Source organism: Oryzias latipes, chromosome 23 (assembly GCF_053564925.1).
Source record: "Oryzias latipes strain Hd-rR chromosome 23, Olatipes_Hd-rR_3.1".
NCBI lineage: Eukaryota > Metazoa > Chordata > Actinopteri > Beloniformes > Adrianichthyidae > Oryzias > Oryzias latipes.
The window spans coordinates 12,122,140-12,141,343 of record NC_136259.1 but is presented as its reverse complement, the minus strand read 5'-3'; the positions used below and the strand labels follow the sequence as shown (position 1 = coordinate 12,141,343).

Sequence of the window (19,204 nt, the reverse complement as noted above, 5' to 3'; positions counted from 1 at the left end):
TGAAATGCAGACACGCAGCCGAGGCCGGCTCTAGGTTGACTTCATGAAATGGGCGTCACCCACAAGGAGCGAAAGGGCGGAGCCTCATCAATCGAGTCTTACTTCAGATTAGGAAAAGAACTCAGGAAAATAACTCATACTTCATAAAAAATGTTCTTTAGTGTGCAAAAAGGTAATATATTATCATATACGTAATAAAAATGTAAAATGTATTATTATATATGGATATAGTTTACTCTGAAAGGCTTAAGAATGGTATGATACAGGTTTTTTTTAAACAGAGAGGTTCACTAATCATACCTGTCCTTTCTTACTGATGTTATGTTTTGAACATTTCCATATTTCCATTCTCTCCTTTTGAACATGCAAAGAAGGTCAATCCCAGAATTCTTTATGCAAAGCTTTGTTTAAAGGGAGACAGAATAGGTCACAGGAGAAACTGCTCATTTGCAAGTCAAATAGTGATGCATTTCAGTCACTTCACTGCTCAGCTTGTTGGCTGCTACGGGACATCCATCTAGCTTTGAACGCAGAGTCGACTTTTAAGGCGTTCGCATACTGTTACTGAGAGAAAATCACATCAAAAATACCTAAACATTGATGATGCAGCAAAGTAACAAAAATGATGGTTCTTCATATTTCAGACACTTTACATAAAGCAAAAGTTCACAAGATTACAGGTGTTTGATTATTCAAACTATTACAGCAGGCAAACTGCACCGTACCAAAGTCCTTTTCATTTAATCTCTCTGCTTCGACCTCAGGCCAATTGCTTTGAGGGGTGGGCAAATGAAGAAGGAAAAAAAACATCTACCTCTGCTATTCGTCCGAATAATAAAAAACAAACAAACTCCTTCATCCTTCAGAGATTGGTTTCCTGTTTAGCCAACTGTGTTTTTCAGGGTGAAAGCTTACTGACCAAACTGGGGCCCACTCAGGAAGGTAGATCAAATATCCTGTGCTTTAATGCAGGTGATGATTAAATACAAGGGTCAGAAGGCTAGACTAAGTGTTTTTCTTTGTGTTTTGTATGTTATGAGCTCCCACCATTGATTATTAGCTGGTGAATGGTTTTGGTTCATATCAACCTGTGCTGTGTCAAAGCAGTACTTTGGTACAACTTGACAATCTTAACTACACCAGGTTGTATATTCTAGCAGAGGAAGAGCCTTCTTTTCATTCAAACCAGGGCTCACTTGTTTGCCCCAGACCAGAGTTCAGGGTGGAGTTCAGATCTGCCCAGTGAAGGGAACCACCCAGGCCTGGTGTAAAAGCATTTTGATGCCTCGTTTCCACCAAGCGGTCTGGTCCGGTTTGGAATGGTCCAGGGAATTCAAAGTTGGACCCTCCTGGTTCAGGCAGGGTGAAGCTAACAACAACACCAATGGAGGTCATCCAGCAGCTCATTGGCTATTGGTTCTTTGTAGATACAAAGCAATTTCATGTTGTTTGAGAAAAGATTGTGGTTGACGAAAAGAAGTACCACCGCCTTTTTGGAGCTTATTTTGTTGTGAAGACCTTCAGTCAATCAATGGGTTTCAACAGTTGGAACCAGCAGGTGCCAGGAAATGGTATGGTTCAGTCCAGATTAATGGGTCCATTTTATAATGGAAACGCTCAAAATACTGGACCAGACCGGACCTCTCAGTGGAAACAAGGCCTAAAAGCCACTCCATGCAGCTAGGCCTTTGGTCTGCTGTTTTAACATGTGGATGTGTTTCTGAGGAAGCAACATCTTTATACTGTTCCTACATCAGACGAATGGATGGATATGCATGAAAAAAGATTTTAACAAAACTACCTGAGACTTAAAACACTTTAAAACAAAAAAACAGAATTGGAATGGGGGATTTTTGTTTATTTAAAGCCTCGTGTTGTGATGACTAATGTGGCTTTAGGCAAAATGAGCCATTTAAATGCAGAGTTACAGTACAGACCAAAAGTTTGGACACACCTTCTCATTCAAATGAATGAATTAAGCTGATTAAACAGCTGTGGGCTTGCTGCAAAGAGATGCAGTTTCCGTTCCTACTGTTTAGTTCAGGGTGTGTACGGCTATTTTACTGATGATTTTTTCTGCTTTATTGGGTAAATGACATTCTGTTCATTCCAGAGAGCAGCAGTGAGGTTTACCATTGCCTTGTTACCATGACGATGCTTTTCTCCATGAGCTCACTGTGGTTGTGTAAAACTGAGACTTCTTGACCACAGTTATTTTTTTATTGGACTTCTCTACAGTCAGAGTTGTTATCAGCAGGAGATAAGTGTTGCCTTTTTCTTTATGGCGCTGTCTGAGTGTGTGTCACTGTGGAAAAGCTGTGTGTGTGTGTGTGTGTGTGTGTGTGTGTGTTAGGATCTCATCACAGCCGCACATCTGTACAGAACCGGGATGACACACCAAGAGATCCAGAACTAGCTCAGGAAACAAATCAACAATACTGTAAATTGACTGCGGGTTCATATAAATACAGATTAAAACCTCAGCTCACACCAACAAGTTCTGTGTAACATCCAAATCTGAAGGTTTACTTATAAAATTCACTTATTTATTCTTTAAGTTTAAATTTTGGAGTTCCTAAAGGTCTCAAAAACCTCAATTTTAGCCCCTCGACCCTCTCTTTATCTCACAGAGCATCTGCAGCATTTGTGAAGTCCCACGTGTTTAGATCCTGTACAGATGTGTAAATGCGAAGGCGACAGCTGATCAGGGTCATCTGGATGTTTGGATGCATTTCCTCCTAAGTGCCAGATTTGTTTAGTTGGTTCCTGGTTGCTCATGACACTCAGTTTATCTAACAGCAGCACACATGAGGTTATAGTTCGGTATATAACTAATGAGTAAAGATAAACATAAATGGAAATATTAATGGTTAGCCGTTACTTGGTCTGTGTTTAAAGTAGCAATTAATTCATAATAATTAATAAAACTAGCACCAGGCACCGCTCTCTGATTCATCTTTGGAGGTTGTCTCGATTCGTTTCCAATCGGACTGAGCTTTGGTTTTCTCTGATATTCCTCAGTCTGAAAATGGTCTGTCGTCTGAGCTGAACAACTGGACCAAACGGCCACCGTATCTGGTCGTCACGTTATTTCTGTTTTTTACAGGATAAAAACATGATAAAGATTTTAAAAGATTTTTAAAAAGAACATTAAATGAAATGTATCGTTCAAAAAGGAGAAAAAAGCATGGACTTAAATAAGCAACTGGTTGAAGTACAACGTCTTCAAATAAATAATTCATTTCTTCCACTCAAAAAACTGCTCTCTTAGTTTTTGATAGAAGAATTTATAATTTTATTACTATTAATTCATCATCTCATGCTCCGGTCTTCCCTCACTTGTGAACAAGACCCCAGGGTATTTAAACTCCTCCATCTGGGGCGTGCGGTCGCTGTTTCGGTCCATTGTGGTGAAGAGAGAGCTGAGCCAAAAAGCAAAGCTCTCAATTTACCGGTCGATCTTCATTCCAATACTCACCTATGGTCATGAGCTATGGGTCATGACCGAAAGAACGAGGTCCCGAATACAAGCGGCTGAAATGAGCTTCCTCCGTAGGGTGGCTGGGCGCTCCCTTAGAGATAGGGTGAGAAGTAGAGGTAAGATCGGGCCTAAAAAATCCAGCCTGACCCGACACAGGCCCACGGGCATTAAAGCAGAACCCGGTCCGAACCCGACCAATTAACTTGATTTGCTGGCCCGAGCCCAAAGCAAACCTGAAATTTCAATTTATCCCATAGTATTTTTGGCAGAAAAAAAACGCCAGATTTCTTAAAGGTAAAATAATCTACATATTTTTATGATCATGAAAGTTATTTTCTTTCGAACAGAGTGGTCGCTGCAGACGCGCGTGTAGTCAAGCTCGCTGTTGTAGCATAGGGTTCCGCCGGAAGCGCTGCGCATAGGTTCCTCCCTACATGATAAATGCATTTGCACAACAAAATAACGCTGGAACACAGAATAAGAGGCCAGACAAAGAGAGTGAAAGAGAGATCTTGATGCGCACTCGATTAATTACGCAGAGAAATACTGCAGCTGCTGCGGTGCCTGTTAGCTTTTTCAGTTCCCCTGTCTTAAGTTTATCCTTGACTTCTTGCTGCTCCATATCGGGGATACCTAAACAAAATAGATGTGGGCTTGCAGAGGGGAGATTACATTCACGACACGTCCGCAAAGCTGCGGGTGGCTGGCACCCCGCTCTTTCTGCCAGTTGCTGGACCACTGTGTATGTCAATCAACGGTGGGCTGGTGACTGGTGGGATAGAGGGGGCGGGGTCTACCTGAGTGTGTGTGTGTGCGTGCGGTGAACGTTGGCACGGGCATCTAGTCCGGATTGCTCCTGGACGCCTCCCTGGAGAGGTGTTCCGGGCATGTCCCACTGGGCGGAGGCCCCGGGGAAGACAAAGGACACGCTGGAGAGACCATGTCTGTCGGCTGGCCTGGGAACGCCTCGGTGTCCCCCCAGAGGAGCTGGAGGAAGTGGCTGGGACGAGAGAAGTCTGGGCATCTCTTCTTAGACTGCTGCCCCCGTGACCCGGTCCCAGATAAGCGGAGGAAGATGGATGAATGGATGGATTATTATTCATTTGTTCTGTTTAAATTACTCATTTTTCTTTTTTTAACTTGTCCTGTCCAACAGCTGGGCAGACAGATGAGAGCTGAAGGCCTCTTGTGTTAGACAGATTTTACTTTAACAACAGGGGTTGTGAATCTTCTGACAAGACAGAGGTATGTCTGAATAAACTTCTTTTGTAATCTAGGCCAAACTTAAGCATATTTGAAAATCTTTTGTGTTGCACCAAATGGAAAAGGAAAGGAGGTAAGAAGAGAGAGGGATGTTAGAGAGGGAGGGATAGGAGGGTGATTATAGAGGGGGCGGGGGATCCACACATGGATGACACAATATTCCTTTTCTAGTAGGGTTGTGCCGATGTACCATCGTCCATCGTGATGGGTGACTGACATCCCGATGGAGAGACACCATCATGATGCCACGCCCCCGCCATGTTGCAAGTCGACACCATAAGCCGCGGTTACATGTGCAAAATATCTTGATGGGATCATGTCAGCCTGCCCCAGGCAGCTGTGGCTACATCAGTAGTTACCATCACCAAGTATGAATGAGGAGTGAATAAATACTGGACACATTGTAAGCGCTTTGAGCATCTGGAAAAGCGCAGATAAATCCAATCCATTATTATTATTACTTGTTTTTTTTGTGATTGTGTTTGATTAAAAAATATTGGATTTTGCTCCACATATGCACAAAACTTTATCAAAATCCTAGAAATGTTGAAAAACACAATTTAGCAATGACACAGTTTCCATTAAATCCTGATTATGTGAATAAACACAAACCAACTCACGCGATCAAAAACATGGCGATGGATGGTAATAATTTGATTTACAGCAGATCCATTCAAATTTGCCACGGCACGAGCGCTCATCATCTATCAAAGGAGATGTCTGCGTCTTATTCAGGCCATGGAGCGGCGGGCTCCATACACGTGGGAGGGGCTACGGATAAAGAAATTTTGGGAAATGGTGGTTGGCGATTTTACAGAGGAGCTGTGGATCCAACAATTCCACATGACACGCTGAACTTTTAATAAGCTGTGTGATGCTTGTACCCCAAAAACCACCTACTCCAAGCGCAATAACTTTTTTTTGGATAAATCTAATTTGCTCAATTTCAGTGGAAACACAGCTTTGAGAGTGTAGTTGTTTAATCTCTTTTGTTTTAATGTAAACAAAAAATAAAGGCCAGAAGACTGTTTTAAAATTTCTTTTAAATGTGTTTTGTTCATTGTCACATATTCAGCTCATTTAGTCTTTTTTTTTCAGAGGAAAATGCCTCGTTTGGACCAAACCTGAGAATTAATGCAAAGTCAAGGGCAAGTTTCACATGTGGGTCATATTCTAGTTCTTCTGTTCTGTGTTTCCTGAAGGCCCATTAAACATGGGCCCTGGGCCACATTTGGCCCTGGGGCCTGAAATTGAAAAAGCAGTGCCTTTTCAAAGTAAAAGGGAAACTGTTGTCTAGAACAGTGAGGACTTTAAAGGTGTCTTCTTTCACTTGGTAATCATTACAGTCATGAGTGTGATCCCAGCTCAGCACACACACACTGAAAACCTGCTCTTCTGCATAGCTTTCACTTCCAGCTGCCAAACTGCCAGAGGACTACTGAAGCTTTAGAATGTTTTTGTCCACACTCATTAGCTGTTTCATGAATGAGCAGCTTCCCTCTAACTAGGTGTGGAACTGTTAGTCTAAATGTAAGGTGAGTGTGCGTTCCCAGATATGCTTCCCAGAGTGCTAAACCAGTTAGCACGCCCAGCATTGATGATTTCAGAGTTTATTAAAACGAAACAAGCGTCAAAGTATAAAAACCCAAAATACTTTACACTTCTTCACAAAAAAAGACTTTTAAAAAACATGAGATAAAAAACGTTCAGATGAACATGAACAAAAAAATTGATGCAAACTTTTGTAAAACACAGAGGTAAGGTTAACTCTTTAACACTGGCGACCTCTAAATAAGTACCGTAAATTCCGGACTACGAAGCGCACCCGATTACAAGCCGCACCCACCCATTTTCACGTGTTTTTATACATACACAAGCCGCGTCAGAGTACAAGCCGCGCATGTGTTAGGCGACATTGTCATTCTGACAAATCACGTCCTGAATCCCAGAGCAGTGCGATTCATCAGCACACTGGGTGGAGTCGGCTTTGCCTCAGGCTCATGTATTTGAGTATGTCAACATCTGTCAAACAGCACGGACCTCTATTCTGTTCACAAGTTCCTCAGTTATGGTGTTTTTATTTCATTTTTTTTTTTTTTTTTACTTATTGACAATCTAGGTATCATACATAAAATTACAAACAGTAACCATATAATCAACATTACATCCCTCAGTTATGATGAGGAAATTTACATCCGCGATTCCACATTTCCCATGAGTCTTATGGGCTAAAGGCGGGGCCAACGCCCGGCTCGCCATACTGTTGTACGTGTTTAAGAATGAGCAAGTATCAGCAGTGCATGGAGGGGTGAACGGGAAAAGCTCTCCTTCCGCTTGTGTCGCAGCAGCATTATGGGAGTAACAGGACTGGTTAAAAAAACACACCAGTAAAATAAAGCAGCGGCGACTGAAAAGCGCGCGCCTCAGCGCGATACGCGCGCCTCAGTGCGGCGCGTGCGTCAGAAGTCAGAAGCCTCTGCGCTCCGTGGACGCCTCTGTGCTCCGCGCTCGCCCCGCGCGCTCCTTGTCTCCCCTTCCTATCTACTCCGACACCTCTGGCCAGGGCGACTTCAAGGAGGAGCACTTCGTCCCCATTGCGCCGGTGGAAGGAGCAAATCGTGTATACTGTACGTTTTGTGTATGAGGGGCGGATGCGTTGTTACGTGTGGGAGCCATCAGACTGCCATCGGCCCCGCAGCTCTATAAGAGCAGCAGGAGAAGATGTCTCCAGCTCACACGGAGGCTGTGAGCTTTTCAAAGCAAAATTCCGCTCAGTCCTTAGAAACCGTAAAAACGATCACGTCGATTTGTGTTTCCAGTCATGTCCCGACAAAATAAAGGCTGATGTTATTCCCACATATTTACGTGCAGCCAGCCGAGTCACTATGACTCAGAGGTAAATTCACTCCTGAGCATGCGCTGTTCTCTCCGTCACGCAGCTGACCGGCTTTTCCAAACCCGTTTGTGATGGTGGATTTTTTCACGCTGCTTTTAACGATTGCTTTTAACTTGAAAGCTGCATCATACTGTAATGGCGATCACATGCACGTTGGGTCTAATGGCACCAAAGGATTCTGGGATGTGGCCGGGCATGCGTGTTTCTTTTTGTTGAACCATGACTGAAGTGTCTAAGACCTGAAGTCAAGTCCATGCTGTTTGGCTGCTAAGAGGTGTGTTGAAAAATAAATGCCTTGTGCTTGGTGTTAGATAGAGAATTCAAACCATTCACTGAGATCGAAAGTACGTACATGGCGGCCGCCAATTAAATCCATAAATTAGCCGCGTCACTGAATAAGCCGCAGGGCTGTAAGCGCAGGAAAAAAGTAGCGGTTTATAGTCCGGAAATTACGGTAGTTTAACTCTTTGACCGTTTGCATAACTCAACGGATTCTGAAAAGTGGCCTTTCACACCAGCTTTGCATCAATGTGGAAGACTTTACGTCAGTAAAATGTTATGCTTTTGCGCATAATGGTACAAAGCTGTTTTTCTCTGTGAAGGAATCAGCGGATTGTGCTGACGAGAGAGAGTGTAAACAGAGAGCTCTCAACCACACGTATTCAAATTTATTTGGAACTCCTGCTGCTCTGCAGAAACTGTCCTAGAAAAGGACACAGGTTTTTTAGATTTTGGCTAAAACAGTATCATCATAATGAAAAACCACTGGGAACCGTTTCGAAATAGATCAAAAGATGATCGGAGTGGGACTTCAAGAGATGAATTGTAGAAGTTTTATTATCGGAATTATTGCTTTACAACCCGCAAAATGACTTGATGGTTAGTTGTAAAATGTGTGTAAACTGATAAGGCAATTCTGCCTTCAACTTTAACACGGTCTAACTGTGTGTGTCAGTTTTGTCTCTATTTAGAGGTCTTTTTTTCTTCTTGAACAGTGCTGGGCATGTTCTGCTGGGCTGTGTCCTAATTCATTCAGGCTCCAGAGTGCTGCACACAGCTCTCCTCTTCAGAGCTCTGATCGATGCTGCAGGATGGTGTGGTGCAGCTCATCCTCCTCAGAGCATGCTCAGTCTCTCATGGATATGATATCAAATATTAAAACCAATAAAGGAATAGTTCTAGTCACAAAACTGCAACGGCTCGTGGGTTTTTAGTCGTTGTTCTAACATAAGGAGATAATTCTGTATTTTATGGGAAAAAGGTTTAAAAGATTGAATGTGACGTCTGCTTGCACACGACACTGAGCGGTCTGATCTGGATCAGAGTTTTCCTGTCATGTTAACTGAAGGCGGAGCTGTCTCTGAGTCTCAGCAGGAGCTATGACAGTGTTTTATTTACGGGTTTCCGTGAGGGAGGGGCCCCTGTCCATGAGAGCTGAAACTGACACAGAAAAGACTGAAGCCTCGGACACTGAACTTTGTTTTTTTAGGGCTGCCATCACTGCTGACATTCTGAAACATTTTGATTTAATGCACTTTCATCTAAAACTGGTTTACTTTTGAAATTTTTATTTAAAGCAGATTCTGTTTGGTTATGAAAAACCTTTATTTTACACAATTTAGCATTTAAGCGGACCAAAAGGCAAACTTTTAATAAAACTATCCATTCTTTTTTTTGTCTAAAAGAAAAAAAAAAACCTTTTAAAATCAATATATGGATTTTATTTTATTTCTAAGGAATAACCTATTCAGAATCAGTTAATTGATTTTCTTTTTTTTTTTTTTATTAACATCTGGGCCTAATGGTAGGGTAGTGGTTAGCACTCTGGCCTCGCAGTGACATCCTGGTTTGAATCCCGGCTAAGAACTTTCTTGCACGTTGTCCTGGTGCATTTGGGGTTTTTCTCCGGTTTGCTGCAGACGGGATCTTTGCATTTGGCCTAGTGTTTCACTGAATTCTATGGAAGCGTTTCTGTAGCATAATTAAAAATAAAAGTCAAAACCAGAAATTCTTTTTCATTTTCAAAATGAAGCTGCATTTTTTTACTCAAAATTAAAATGAAAAAGCAATCCGCCAAAATGCTTTTTCATTTCGTTCTTCAACACTGCTTATTCTGTCACTTAATTAAAATGATAATGAAAATGGTATTTGACATTTTATTTTCAAAAAGTTCATTTAGAAATTTCTAATTTGACAAAATGACTTAACAGAAATGCTTTTTAATTTTAAAAATGAAGCTGCACCAAATGACTCAAAATTAAAATGAAAAATCAATACTTCGAAATGCTTTTTCCTTTTCTACTTTGTAACCGCTTATTCTGTGTCATAATTAAAACGAAAATGCAAAGAGGGGATTGAATTTTCATTTTCACATCCACCCTGCGAACAGTGCCGTATATTTCAATTCGACTTAGCATTTCCAGAGGGGAGGCGGGGCGATGACGTCAGTGCTATCTCCGTGTCCGGCTGCTAAGAGACACAGATATGTCTAGGATTAGCTTTGTGCTAGCGGAATGGGAGATGGCTTTGTGACGGTTGTGCTTTTCTGATGATTGCACACAGCTTCTTGGGACTACGTAACAGCATTTCCGCCTTATGCGGTCCGAAGTTTGGTACCACAGCCTCCTTCTGAAGCTCCGCTGTCAGCACTGTTCGAAGCTTCTCCGTCGGACTTGCTCTTTGGTGGTCGGAGCTAAACCCGCCCCGCTAGCGCGGAGAGAAAACTTGTCCGGGGAAGCTTCGATGTGCAGGAGGGGGGAAATGCTGCTCAAAGACCCGAGAAACTCTCAACCATCATATGAATTTGTGTTTCCAGTGGTGTCCTGAACAAAATAAAGGCTGATGTAATTCCCACATATTTACATCCAAGGTGCTCCTGGACTTCTGTTCCTCCATGGCTAATGTTTTTAGCACGCATTAGGCTAATGCTAACGCTTCTTTCAGGTACTTGCAGCCAAGAAAAAAACACTGGCCGCACAGATTTTAAAAGATTATGAGCGAGCAGACCCTTAATAATCATAACAGTAATAAGCACATTTAGAAGATGGTCTCCTGCAGCGTGGCACTGATTTTCTGTTCGAGGACAGCTGGAGCCCCATCAACAGCTCCAGCAAATTTCGCCATGCTAAACGTTTGTTTGCACCAACACGTATCTTTTGGAACTACACAGTCATACACAGCCACGGATGTGTCCTTTTATTACTGTATTACTATCTTGGATGTAAATATGTGGGAATTACATCAGCCTTTATTTTTTTTGGACACCACTGGAAACACAAATTCATATGATGGTTTAGTTTCTCAGGTCTTTGAGCAGCATTTCCTCCTCCTGCGCTTCGCATCTTCCCCGGACAAGCTTTCTCTCCGGGCTAGCGGGCCGGGGTTTAGCTCTGTCCAAAGAGCAAGTCCGAGGGAGAAACTTCGAATCCTGCGGACAGCGGGGCTTACGAAGGAGGCTGTGGTCCCGAACTTCGGACCGCATGAGGCGGAAATGCTGCTATATAGTCCTGAGAAGCTGTGTGCAATCATCAGGAGAGCACAACCGTCACAAAGCCCTCTCCTCTGCCGCTAACACAAGCCTGGCCGCACCGTTTCTCTTAGCAGCCGGACAGACAGAGATAGCACTGACGTCATCGCCCTGCCTCCCCTCTGGAAATACTAAGTCAAATTGAGATATGCGACACTATTCGCAGGGTGCAACCCCCTCTTTGCATTTTCGTTTTAATTATGACACAGAATAAGCGGTTTTAAAGTAGAAAAGGAAAAAGCATTTCGAAGTATTGATTTTTAATTTTAATTTTGAGTCATTTGATGCAGCTTCATTTTGACAATGAAAACGCATTTCTGTTAATCCATTTCAATTGTAAAATTAGACATTTCTAAATGAATTTTGTTACAAATTTACCAGAGAACTTTTTGAAAATGAAATGTCAAATACCATTTTCTTTATCATCTTAATTAAGTGACAGAAAAAAGCAGCGTTGAGGAAGAAAAGGAAAAAGCATTTTGTCGAATTGCTTTTTCATTTTAATTTTGAGTCAACAAATGCAGCTTCATTTTGAAAATGAAAAAGCATTTCTGGTTTTGACTTTTATTTTTAATTATGCTACACAATTGCTTCCATAGAATCCGGCATGTTGTGTGTTTGCATGCTAGGGAGCTGTGTCAGGTCTAGTCAGTAGAATTTGTCATCACGCTCGCACAGAGGGAGCTGCTCCGCCTGCCTCTGAGGCGGGCAGCCTGCGTTTCAGTGGAGGAGGAGAGAATGCACAGTGATGTCATCTTCAGGTCTCTGCTGTGGTTTGTAATGGTGCTTCTTGGTGCTGGAGCTGTGCAAGGTATGTCTGTATTCTCCTCTTCACATGCGTGCTTCTGTCGTGGGTGTTGCTTTACCGAGCGTGTGTTGGTGTACACGGAGGGGAAGCTCTTGAATGCTTCATCCCAAGCACTAAAGGTTCTGTTTCATCAAGAAGGAATCCCATTGTAAAGCCTGTTGACATGTAGCTGAACGTGTCTGTGTGAGACTGGAGGATGCTTTAAAATCCCAGGCTGAGGTGAGGAGCGTCACCGTGTTCATTGATCCTGGAGAGATGATGTCTAGCATTACCGCCATGCAAATCTTCTTAAAGGTCATTTCTGGGTCACAGCAATATTGCTTATGACCTTCTTAAGTTCTTCAATTTACTTAAATCCTTCAAAATCTTGTATAGAAAAACCCTGCAGAACAACACAGCTCCTCTCATCATTTCACTGTCTTAATTTGTCCTGAGGGAGGTGTGGCACACGTACATGTATGATTCCACTGAAGCTGTTGTGTTGTTCTGTGGTGTTTCTGTTGTTCTGCGGTTTTCATCTCTGCCTTTAAGGCAGGAATGGCTAGAACCTTTGACATCACTGAACAGTCTGAGGTTCTTCCTGTGTCCTTCACGGCCTGTTGCAGGGTCTTCTTAGTCTGATCCACTGGTTGCTCCGCTGAATCACAATGTCGGTGAAGACTCGGTCACCTCATCATCCCAAAGCATTTGGAGGCCAACACACTTAGATCTTTCCATGCTCTTGTCTCATTATGATATATTTAAAATATGTCAGTCTGTTGAAGGCAGGAAAAAGGTTTGCAGGCCTAATTTACAAAAGTTTAAAGGAAGAATGTTAGTTAAACATTTTAAATGTGTATTAGGGCTGAATACCACTGCCATCCATCCATTTTCAGAATCCCTTTCGGTGAGGCTGCTGTTGGGTGAAGGCAGGTTAAACCCTGAACAGGTCACCAGTCTGTCGCAGGATCACACACTCGACATGCACACCTAGGGCCAATTTAGAATCACCAACCTATGACGCATATTTTTAGACTGTAGAAGAAAGCTGGAGATCTCAAAGAATGACATACTCAAGCAGAACATGCAAACTCTGCGCAAAATGGACCCAGTCAGGATTTGAACCAGGATTTTTCACTGTAAGGCTAGAGTGCCAGCCACTACCCCGCCAAGCAGCCCAGAATATTACGGCCAACATACTGAATGGGTACAGTTGTGTTCAGGTAAAGGTAATTGCTTGCGCATTAGTAGATATTTAAAGTCTTTGATCATCTTCTGAGCTGTTTTCAAAGTTTTCCCGGTTGCCTTTTTATTATGATAAGGCCATTTTTAGACTAAATATAAAAACAACCTGTGCCATTTTCTAGGACATAGTATCTGCAGAGCGGAAGGAGTCCTGTAGAAATTCACCACTATGTTTTGGGCGGTAATGTTGGTGTGGAGTAAGCCTGTCTTCATTTCCCATCATCCATTTGTTTACATTCTCTCTTGTTGGCTTACAGCCCCTCACCTGCCCAACTTAACATTACTGATACAATAAAAATGGGGGGGGGGGTAGTTTTTACCTATAAAAATGATAAATCTCTTAATAGAAAAAGTTGTTTTTTGCCTGACAACATAAGAAATTACTTTAAAAGACAATCATTTCATGGATTTGATTAATTAAAATTGTCAGAGAAGATACATGATCAGCTTCAGCTGGCCTTTCTCCTGATTAAATATAAAAAGGATCAGAATATCCAACTTTCTTTCTTTCTTTTTTTTTTTAGTTTTTCTTTCTTTCTTTTTAACTACAGCTACGATTGGCCACCAGTTAGCCTACTTTAGCTTTGAGTTAGCTTTCTTGATTTACTTTTTCCCCCCATCTATTTTATCAACTTGCTACATCCATTTCGGCGTCACGGTGCTGCCAGAGCCTGTCCTGGTTACTGTTGGGCGAAGGCGGGGTACACCTGGACAGCTCTAGGGGCTGGAGCAAGCGCGCCTGCCCGCCCCTCCTTTACCGGGAATAATTTTGCTGGCAAAGCGGGGATCCTTTGCCCTGCTTTCCTGTTGCTGCCCGCCGCCGCCTGCTGTCGTTGACCGGGTGGGCATATGGGAGAGTGGTGGCTGCAGGGAAGCAGGGATCCCTCTGCCGCCTGCTCGTGCGTATTTGTTATTTTGTGTCCTCATTCTCTTATCTTTTAATGACAATACCGTATCTTTTTCTAAAAAGTTTAGTTCTATTGTAGTTTTAGAAATGAGGCTCAAAGTGTATGCTCACTCAGTTGAATCAATGTCTTGGGACTTGAAATACACGCCTGTTTGTTAACCAGAGAAATGTCTTATTTAAAACAAAGACAAATGTATTCAAGTAAGACATGTCAAACCTAAAACTAAATGTTGCATTGATAATTTTTATTTTAATTTGTGCACAATTTTGTATTAATGCATATGCTTCTTATTGACAATTATATTACCCCATACTCAATGATCCCTCATTAATGCGCCTGCAGCAACTTCAGCTTGCCAGCTGCGTTGTAATAATTGTAATAACTTGCCACTTCATCTGTCTGTCAGTGACAGAAAAATGCGTCTTCTAAATCCCTGACACTTTTATTGTTTTGACACAACCACGGAAGCTAAGCTGTGATGCCAGCAGACCCCAAGTCCAGCTTGTGTGCACTCAGCTGAAGAGAAATCACACACTAGCAGTTTTTATGGGAAATCAGCAGTTTCCAGGGATTATTTGACCGTGGGGGGAGGCATACACAATGATGATTCTGTTTTCATGTTAGTGTAAGTTGCCTCTGATTTTGAAAGGACACTCACCTGTGGAGCCTAGACTGGCTTTGGATACCGACTCAGGAATGGTGCCAACATCAGTCACCTCCTACATGGATGACATCAAGCTATATGCTAAGAGCGAGTGTGACATTGACTCCATGATCCACTCCACCAGGATCTACAGTACTGATATTGGGATGTCATTTGGGCTTTGAGAAATGTAGATGGGTGGTGATAAAGAGAGGGAAGGTAGCCCACATAGGAGGGGTCTCACTCCCAGAAGGAACAATGGCAGACATTGAGGACAGTTACAAGTACCTTGGAATTCCGCAGGCAAGTGGCAACCTGGAGCAGGCAACAAGGAAAGCTGTAACAGCTAAATACCTCCAACGAGTAAGGCAAGTCCTGGTAAGCCAGCTCAATGACAAGAACAAGACCCGGGCAATAACAGCTACGCACTGCCAGTTATCAGATACCCTGCAGGAATAATAAGATGGCCAAAGGAAGAGATGCAGACCACGGATGTTAAGATATGAAAGCTCCTCACCATGCATGAAGGGTTCCATCCCAAATCCAGCACCCTTAGACTGTATGCTAGCCGATGAAACATCCAAGATGCATGAATACATCAAGCTCAAGGCCCCAACTGACAGTGTGCTCAGTGAATGTCTCAGGCAATGGAAAGCAGAGGATACAGTGCTGGAGGACAGATCCACATGCGAGGACAAACCCCTGCATGGGGTGTCCACATGACCATAACTGAAGTGGCTGATATCAAGAAGTCCTACCAATAGCTAGAATGGGCTGGCCTACAGGACAGCATTGAAGCACTGTTTCTGGCAGCTCAGGAACAAGCCCTGAGCACCAGAGCGATAGAGACTCAGAACTACCACACCAGACAAGACCCAAGGTGTAGGCTGTGCAAAGAGGCGCCTGAAACAATCCAGCACATAACTGCAGGGTGTAAGATGCTGGCAGGGAAAACATACAGGAACAATCAAGTGGCTGGAAAAATATACAGGAACATGTGTGCAAAACATGGACGGGAAACCCCAAGGTCAAAATGGGAAACACCTCCGAAGGTGGTAGAGAATGAGAGAGCAAAGATCCTGTGGGACTTCCAGATCCAGACTGATAGGATGGTAATGGCGAACCAACCAGACATTGTAGGTGTGGATAAAGAACAGAGGAAAGCCGTTGGAAAGACGTCAGACCTCTCAGTCCAGAAAAGTGTGCTAGGAACAGCTAAGATATTGCGCAGGACCCTCAAGCTCCCAGACCTCTGGTAGAGGACCCGAGCTTGGGGGGGGTTAACTTTAGGGCTGAAACGATTCCTCGAGTTACTCGATTACAAAAATTCCTCGAGGCAAAAACTCTGCCTCGAAGCCTCGTTAAATTCCTATGACGGGCACTATACGCGTGGCGCAGGGATTTGATTGAGTCACACGGACCGTTTATTCACACGGACCTTTTGAATTTACTTGGCGCGATGGCGGAGAATAGATCTATAAATAAACGGCAGAAACTGTCTGAAGTGTGGGATCATTACACATTTAATAAAGAAGAGAACAAGGTGCAGTGTCTTTACTGCAAAATAGAGCTGGCATACCCGCGCGTGCCGCCGGCAGCGAGCGAGGGGCGGCGTCAGCCGCTCCGCACCCCCTCCGCGGCCCCCGCTGGTCGCCGCGGAGGGGGCGCCGAGGGGGCGCCGAGAGGCAGGGGCTGGGACAGGCGGTAGTTAGCCTTTCGGCGGACCGCGAGGCTTCTTTAAGCATTGCAAAAATAACAAAAGCATTATTTTTACACGAAATATAAACAATGATAGTGATCAAATATGTTTTTCTGATTCTTTTATTTTTAATGGCCTTCCATTTTGGTGTTGTGCCACCCTTTCAAAGTCTTCTGTCCCCCCCCCCCATACAAAATGTTCTAGCTCCGCCACTTCTCAAGACCAACTTAAAAACACCAAAAGTAACATTTGCATCACAGCGGATCTTTAAAATCAAATGCTTTTCATTTTACAACCACATCATTTTTGTTGTGCAAGATTTGTTTTGGTTGCTCAAAAACACACACAAATTGTTTTAACCGATTACTCGATTAATCGATCGATTAAGTGCTAGATTAATCGATTACAAAAAGAATCGATAGCTGCAGCCCTAGTTAACTTAACTTAAAACCTGAAGCTTTCCTCACAATAGTCTGTAATGACTTTGAAAAAGCGATTTCTTAAATAGGTTTTGAAGGGGTCTCTGAATTATTCATTGCTCAGTGATATGTAATTCAGACCTTTGCATATCTGCTGTCTTGTAACAGTTTGCTCCTTTAAAAACCCTCGACTATTTCTACTCACCAGTGGAAATTCTCCTGCAGTACAGACATTGATTTACAGTTTCCAGCACAATGCTGAGTTCTCCCTGCTGAGAACTTCATGGCTTCAGCTAACATTAAAGCTTTCAGCCAGTGGTCTGTTCAGGAGAGCAACAGTTTGAAACTGATCTACACAGAGATTTTACCAGCTTTTAACCAGGTTCTGAAACCAACCATTTGATACAACAGGCTGTCAGACGGTAAAAGAAAAATGAATGGAAACAAAGATGTCTTTTATGGTTTCACCTTCAACAGCATGTTTTTTTTTAGTTTTTTTTTTTTTAAATAAACTCAGTTTAACTGAAGTAAACTTTGAGCCTTGACTGCATAAAATGTTTTTTTATTTAACACTAAACTGCAGTTTTGACATTTATATAGTCAATAAAAAAATCTTTACAGCCTAATACAATTCTCCATCACTGGTACTGAAACTTTCCTGTAAACGTCCTCTCTATTCAAATGTATGAAACAACATCATTAGTGTGAAGACCTTTTTTTGTCGCCATTAGCAAAATTGTTCCGTTGTGATGCAGCTACTTAAATGGGTGGGCCCAAAGCTCCATGCTGTGCTCCATTCTGATGCATCCACTTGCAGACAAATGGATCCATGAACATTTTCCTCGTCTGAGCTGATGTCTGGATCTAAACTGTACAGCTGGATAGTTCCAGTATTGCTCGCCATTTTTGTTGCCCTGCTTATGTTAGGTTGGGGTTTTGAGTGGCTGTAAGATAGCAGGAGAGAGAGTGCAACCAAAAGGATAATTTGATATCTATGGAGGATTACTTCCTCGCCAACAGTCTCGCCCACAACTCAGAGGTGAATTTCTACTGAACTCCTGCCGCTTTGCAGAAACTATGTCCTAAGAAATGACAAAGGTTTTTGTGGGTCTGACGTTGAACGCCTGAGGCGTTTGACAGATTTTCGGTAGCCAATGGCAGCAGACTTCATCCATGAAGAGCTTTTCCTTCTTATTTTGAAATTCTTTTAAAAGCGTTAAAAAATCAACAAAGATTTTCTCGTGTCTCTCTAGCTCAACACAAATTAACTAGGAGTGAAAAACTATAAAATACAAATAAACGTTAACAAATACTAAATTACCGTTCGAAGATTAAATTGTTGATGATGTTAAATGTTTCTCTCTCAACGGCTTGTCCAAATCTCCTGAGCCGCTGTACTGACTGTATGAAGGGAAAGCTGAAAACAATCTGTTTCCATTACATAAATGCGCAAAACTTTATCAAAATTCTAGAAATGTTGAAAAAAATAAAAAAAATAAAAACGATTTCACCGTTTCCGTTAGATCATTTATGCCAACAAACACAAACCAACTCTCGGATGTGAGTTACTACAGATGCAATCAAATTTCTGTCTGTGTTTATCTCATTACAATGCATGGAAGACACAGAGGATGTTTAGAAATCGGATTCATTTATTTAAAAAAGTTCTATAAAAGCATCGGTAATAACTTTTTGAGATCGTTCAGTCTCCCACTGCAAAAACGCTTTCCGCCACTACTTCCATGTCTCTGTGACCCACATTAGTTTAAAAAGGGGAAAAATGAAATCAAGAATCAAACTAGAAGATTTTTTTTATAATTGCTCTCGCTGGCTGGCTGGCGCTTTGCCTCCTGCCAGCCACCCTAGTGCTGGCATACCAAGCAAACATGCCTGCTGCTAGGCATAGCGAGCTGCGATGCCGGGATCTGGCGGAGCGACCGCAGGCTGGCGACCGGTCCAGGATGTACACCCCCTTCGACCTTCAATTCAATTCAACTTTATTTATATAGCCCAATCTATTCATATTGCCCAATATTAGGTGTCTCAATGTGATTCGTACCTGTAATTGTACAAGAACATCAAATCATAAAAATCCTGAAGTCATAGAATTCAATAGGTAATGGCTAAACTAAACAGAATAGGCTAAACTGGGCATGCCTGCCCTTAGACCAGGGGTGTCAAACTCATTTTGGTTCGGGGGCCACATTAAACCTGTATGATCTCAAGTGGGCCGGATCAGTAAAATAAAAGCAAAACAACCTATGGTCAGCTTGTTATCTGTAGCTTTGTTTTTCTCTCAGTTGGAAAAAATACAAGTTTAAATAATAATCATCTGTA

At 42.5% G+C, this 19,204-nt stretch overlaps 1 protein-coding gene across 8 annotated transcripts in view; it reads left to right on the top strand.

The window, feature by feature from the left end:
* osbpl8 (oxysterol binding protein-like 8) overlaps window positions 1-19,204 on the top strand; it is a 101,439-nt gene that overhangs the window by 1,575 nt on the left and 80,660 nt on the right. Inside the window, exon 1 of one of the 8 annotated variants that reach the window (XM_078941645.1) lies at window positions 11,832-11,977. The exons of 6 other annotated variants lie outside the window; for them this stretch is intronic. The gene's annotated coding sequence lies outside the window, so the exon portion shown is untranslated. Of the gene's footprint in view, window positions 1-11,831; window positions 11,978-19,204 lie in introns of those variants that run through there. One more of the 8 variants, XM_078941651.1, reaches the window with a different exon arrangement.